The sequence below is a fragment of the Lactuca sativa genome, chromosome 8, assembly GCF_002870075.4.
Source record: "Lactuca sativa cultivar Salinas chromosome 8, Lsat_Salinas_v11, whole genome shotgun sequence".
In the NCBI taxonomy this organism is placed as follows: Eukaryota; Viridiplantae; Streptophyta; class Magnoliopsida; order Asterales; family Asteraceae; genus Lactuca; species Lactuca sativa.
In genome coordinates this window covers 56306546-56312523 of record NC_056630.2, presented here as the reverse complement: position 1 = coordinate 56312523, position 5978 = coordinate 56306546, and positions in this window count along the sequence as shown.

Sequence of the window (5978 nt, the reverse complement as noted above, 5' to 3'; positions counted from 1 at the left end):
TTCTTGTGTGGCGGCTAGATTGAAGAAAACTCAAAAGATCGGCAGTGGAGAGATGAGAGGGAAGAGGCGTATGTTTTTTAGTGTTGGCTTCCATCAATTAGGGTTTAAAGGAAATGAGAGAGAGAGAGAGAGAGAGAGAGAGAGAGGTTTTAGGAGCTGATAAAAATAAGATAGAACCTAATGACTATAATACCCTTTTAGTTAATTAAGAAGTTACAATTTAATCTTATGACTTTCAGAAGTTATATAAATGTCCCTTAATATTAACCTTTGATTTTAAAATTTGGAGGGCCTAGATTTGTTTTCGCATTCTCAACCTTTTAGGTGTTCTCATATATATATATATATATATATATATATATATATATATATATATATATATATATATATATATATATATATATATATATATATATATATATATATATATATATATGTTTGTGTGTGTAGAGATTTATTTGAAACCAAGTTAATTTTGTTAGATGAACAGACGCGATTCTAACCACTCATCTTAGAGATCAAAAATAAAAAAATTAAAAAAAATCTAAAATACAAAATAAAATGAAAAATCTAAAAATTCTTTTTTTAGTATTATTTTTGTCATTTAGATTGGAAATAAAATAAAAGAAATTATCGTTTTTTGTATATATACTTGAAATATTCGAATATAATATTATACTGTAAATATTCAAATAGATTTCTTAGAATGTTAGAATATTTTAGTATTCTACTATAATTGTTAGATATGCTAGAAAATTCTAATATTCTACCAGAATTATTAAAATTGTTAGAATATTTTAATATTTTATTATAATTATATGAATATTTATAGTTTAGTATTCTAATAGAATATTTGAATATTTACATATTTGTTTTAATATTTATATTTTAATATACTATTACAATATTTCATATATATTTAAAAAAAAACAGTATTTTTTTTTCTATCTTTATTTTATTTTATTTATTTTGGATAATTTGAATGACGAACATAATATTTAAAAAAGTTAAAGTTTTATTTATAGTAGAGCTTGATGACTTCTACACCATTCCCCCAGCATAATCAATAATTTTATGGGTATCTGTAAATTGCTTTGTGCGTCACTTTTTAAGTTCAATAACATGTACATTTATGATTTCAATTTTCACAATTTATATGAGTGTTGTATAGTTATAATAACACCCTATTTAATAACAATAAACTTTTGGGATTCAGATTTATTGATTTATTTTTATTTTTTTAATTTTATTTTTGAACCGGCAATATAAATGTATAACATACATTCTAAACCAACACTTAATTTCACTTAAATGTATGGCGTGAGTTGAACGCTCGACTTCAAAGAAAGAGGACATCACCTAATATCGTTGGGATAGAAACACCTTAATAATTTTATATTTATTAAATACGATTTATATTATTTTAATTTGGAACGGCAATATAAATGTATAATATACTTTTAAAATAACACTTAATTTCACCTATATGTATGATGGGAGTTGAACGCTCGACTTCAAAGAAAAAGAATATTACCTAATATCCTTGGGATATGAACCCTTTAGTAATTTAGATTATTAAATACGATGTATTGTTATCGTACGGAATCTTTATTCTGATACGAAATATCCATTTCGAATATAAAATACAGATGCAGATTACAGATATAATTCGTCAGAAAAGGATATCGTTTTCGTTGTATTTTAATTTTAAAAGGAGGCTCTTTATTGACGTACGATACACCACCTCCCGGACCTCAACTCCACCTTTCAATCCACTTAAATCTCTCCTCAACACAACCGACACGTTTCAAAGTTACCTATAAACGTCTTCACATATATTTTATATTACTAGTTCAACAAATTATTTATGTTTTGAACAACCTTGTTTTTTCCATTATATATTCAAAGCTAAATTATGGGATCTAACAATACAACAATATAAAAACAATATATATATATATATATATATATATATATATATATATATATATATATATATATATATATATATATATATAAAAGGTTAGGTTCATTTGATACCACCTATATTTTGTGAGACCGTGAGACGTATTTTATTATTTACTTTTTATTTTTTAAAATTTTTTTTAGTTAATTAAAATTCCGAAAATAATATTTAAAAAAAGAATTTTTGAATTTTTTCATTTATTTTGCATTTTAAAATTATATTTTACAATATGTACAGTGTAATATTCTATTAGAATATTTCACGTATTTTTTTAAAAAAAAAATAGAATTTATTTTTATTTTTTTTATTTTCTTTTAGTTAATTCAAGTTCCGAAAATAATATTTAAAATTTTTTTTTTAGATTTTTCCATTTATTCTGCATTTTAAAATTATTTTTTAGAATATGTCAATTTAATATTCTTTTAGAATATTTCACGTATTTTTCAAAAAAAAGGAATTTTTTTATATATATTTTTATTTTTTTAGTTAATTCAAGTTCCGAAAATAATATTTAAAAAAAGAATTTTTAGATTTTTCCAATTATTCTGCATTTTAAAATTATTTTTTAGAGTATGTCAGTGTAATATTCTATTTAGAATATTTCACGTCTTTAAAAAAAAACGGATTTTTCTTTTTTTTTTTAGTTAATTCAATTCCGAAAATAATATTTAAAAAAAGAATTTTTGGATTTTTCCATTTATTTTTGCATTTTAAAATTATTTTTAGATTTGGTCTCACGGTCTCACAAAATTAGAATCGTCTCAAATGAACCTGAACCTATATATATATATATATATATATATATATATATATATATATATATATATATATATATATATATATATATATATATATATATATATATATATATATATATATATGGAAAAGTTCAATAGAGAACCATTATTATTCAAGGAACCAAGGAACCAATCCAAAACGTCGGAATTTAAAACGATCAACCGTAAAAGGAAGGTTGTAAATTTTTATAATTGACGCACATGTACCGGATTATAACATAATCCACTTCCTTTTTATCATTTAAAATTTTTTTTAGACCATGTTTTTTATCGAAAAAAAAATCTGAATATACCGTTGTTCACGATTTTTCGTCCGCTTTCCATAAAGATCCAAAATGATATTTAAAAAATGATTTTTTTTTTCGAAAAAAGTCCACTTAATTTTCTTATTTTTTTCAATATTTAAGCATTTTTTATAAAAAAAAACTAATTATACCAAAAATATTAATTTTTTGTACTCTATTAATAAACATCAACACCGATTAACAAAAAAAAAAAAAAAAAAAAAAAAAAAAAAAAAAAAAACTCGAACATTGTAGATTCATACCGTGAATCTAAACTATAAATATTTCAATTTTTAACATTCACAATATGAAAAATCTCGAACAGTTCAGATTCACATTGTAAATCTAAGAATGTTAAAAAAAAAAAAAAAAAAAAAAAAAAAAAAAAAAAAAAAAAACCGCGATCAGTGTAGATTCACATTGTGAATCTAAACTGTAAATATTTCAAATTTTAATATTCACAATATGAAAAAGCTCTGATCAGTGAATCTGATTTATTATCATACACATTGTGAATCTGAGGATGTTCACAATGTGAATCTAAACAAGTTTACAATATGAATATGAACATGTTCACAATGTAAATCTGAATTGAAATATCGTTTTTTTAAACATTAATATGAATCTATGTTTAAAAAGTAAAAAAAATATGAATTTTGATATATATTTATTAATTTTTTTCTATAAAAAATAGACCTTAACTTTTATCATTAAAGAAAATGAAGTGGGTTTTTTTTTTCGAAAAAAAAAAAGTTCGTTTTTTTATATATCATCATGGATCTTTATGGAAAGATGACGAAAAATCGTGAACAACGATATATTCGTTTTTTTTTTTTTTTTGATAAAAAAACATGGCCTAAAAAAATTTTAAACGAAAAATAGTGGTGGGTTTTTTATAAAGGTGAATTTTTTTGTATAATTCGGTGTGTATGCATCCAATGTAAAAGTGTACATCTATTTCCTTGGCCGTTGATCGTTATGATTTCTGATGCTCACGATTGATTCATTGGTTATTTATGGTTCTTTATTGAACGTCACCCTATATACATACATATATATATATATATATATATATATATATATATATATATATATATATATATATATATATATATATATATATATATATATATATATATATATATATATATATATATATATGGTTAGATTAATGTGAGACGGCCTAATTTTTTGAGACCGTGAGACGCATTTTTTTATTGTTTATTTTATTTTTATTTTTTTTAGTTAATTCAAGTTCCGAAAATAATATTTAAAAAAGAATTTTTGGATTTTTCCATTTATTTTGCATTTTAAAATTATTTTTTAGAATATATAAAGTGTAATATTCTATTAGAATATTTCACGTAGTTTAAAACAAAACGAGATTTTTTTTTAGTTAATTTAAGTTCCAAAAATAATATTTAAAAAAAGAATTTTTAGATTTTTCCATTTATTTTGCATTTTAAAATTACTTTTTAGAACATGTATAGTGTAATATTCTATTAGAATATTTCACGTATTTTTCAAAAAAAAAAACGGGATTTTTTTTTATTTTTTTTATTATTTTTATTTTTTTAATTCATTCAAGTTCCGAAAATAATATTTAAAAAAGGAATTTTTGAATTTTTCCATTTATTTTGCATTTTAAAATTATTTTTAGATTTGGTCTCACGGTCTCACAAAATTAGAATGATCTCAAATGAACCTGAACCTATATATATATATATATATATATATATATATATATATATATATATATATAGGGTAAAGTGAATAAACCTAAGAACCTTATATAAGCTTAGGTACCTAACCTCATCAAACTACGTCATTTTGCATTAAATTTTCATTGCAATCATCCAATGTTCTTAAACTTCATCCCTATACTTGATTTACTTCAAAAAAAAATTTGGAAATTCATCATTATATTTCTCCTACATCCTTTCATTTGTAACGGTAGGATATGAAGCCCATGAGGTGGTATTCGATAGAAAGACGTGATGTAAAAGAAAGATATTGGTGTACTCGACGAGTTGTTTGAAGATGAGCTGGGACTCGGCGAGTTGGAAGAACAACTCGGCGAGTTGGATGAAGATGGCCTAGAACTCGGCGAGTTGTATGAACAACTCGGCGAGTAGGTTGAAGATAGCCATAGACTCGGCGAGTCTGTTCTTGGACTCGGCGAGTCTTGTCGAAGAGTTCCGATATTCTCTGGTTGAGTCGAGAATCGGTGAGTCAAGGGATGACTCGGTGAGTTGTGTGCGAGAGGACTCAGAAGTTGTGGGACTCGGCGAGTCTCGGGGTGACTCGGCGAGTTAGGTCGCGGATTGAGTGAAGTTCTGAGTATGGGAACTCGGCGAGTCATCGGGTTGACTCGGCGAGTAGGGTCAGTCAGGGGTTGACTTTGACCTTGTCTTTGACCAAGGGTTGACCAGTGGCTTCCAGGGGTATTTTGGTAATTGTTGATTATTGTTTGAGTTCAGTGCATTGGTGTCTATCCAGAGGTGGAGATCGTATCAGTGATCGGAGCAGCTTGAGTTATCTGTTCAGTCGGAAATTTCGAGGTGAGTTATCCTCATTATATCGACAGGGTCTACGGTACCAAGGCCGACCCTTTATCGGATGGAAATCCGGGTAGTGTTTGTTGTTATGATATTGCGGAATATGGGCCGAAAGGCATTACGTTATGGGCCGGAAGGCATTATATGATGTGGGCCGGAAGGCATTACATGTTGTGGGCCGGAAGGCATCGCGATGTGGACCGGAAGGTCATGGCTTGGAAAGGCGTATGTGTGTAATTGGTATGTTGACTGATTCGTAGGGCAATGTTATGCTAGTGACCGGTAGGCCGGTATCTTGGTTAGGGTAATAGTATGTTATATGATCTGTTATGTTATGTGGGCATTTTATGTTATGGGCCGGAAGGCGATGTGT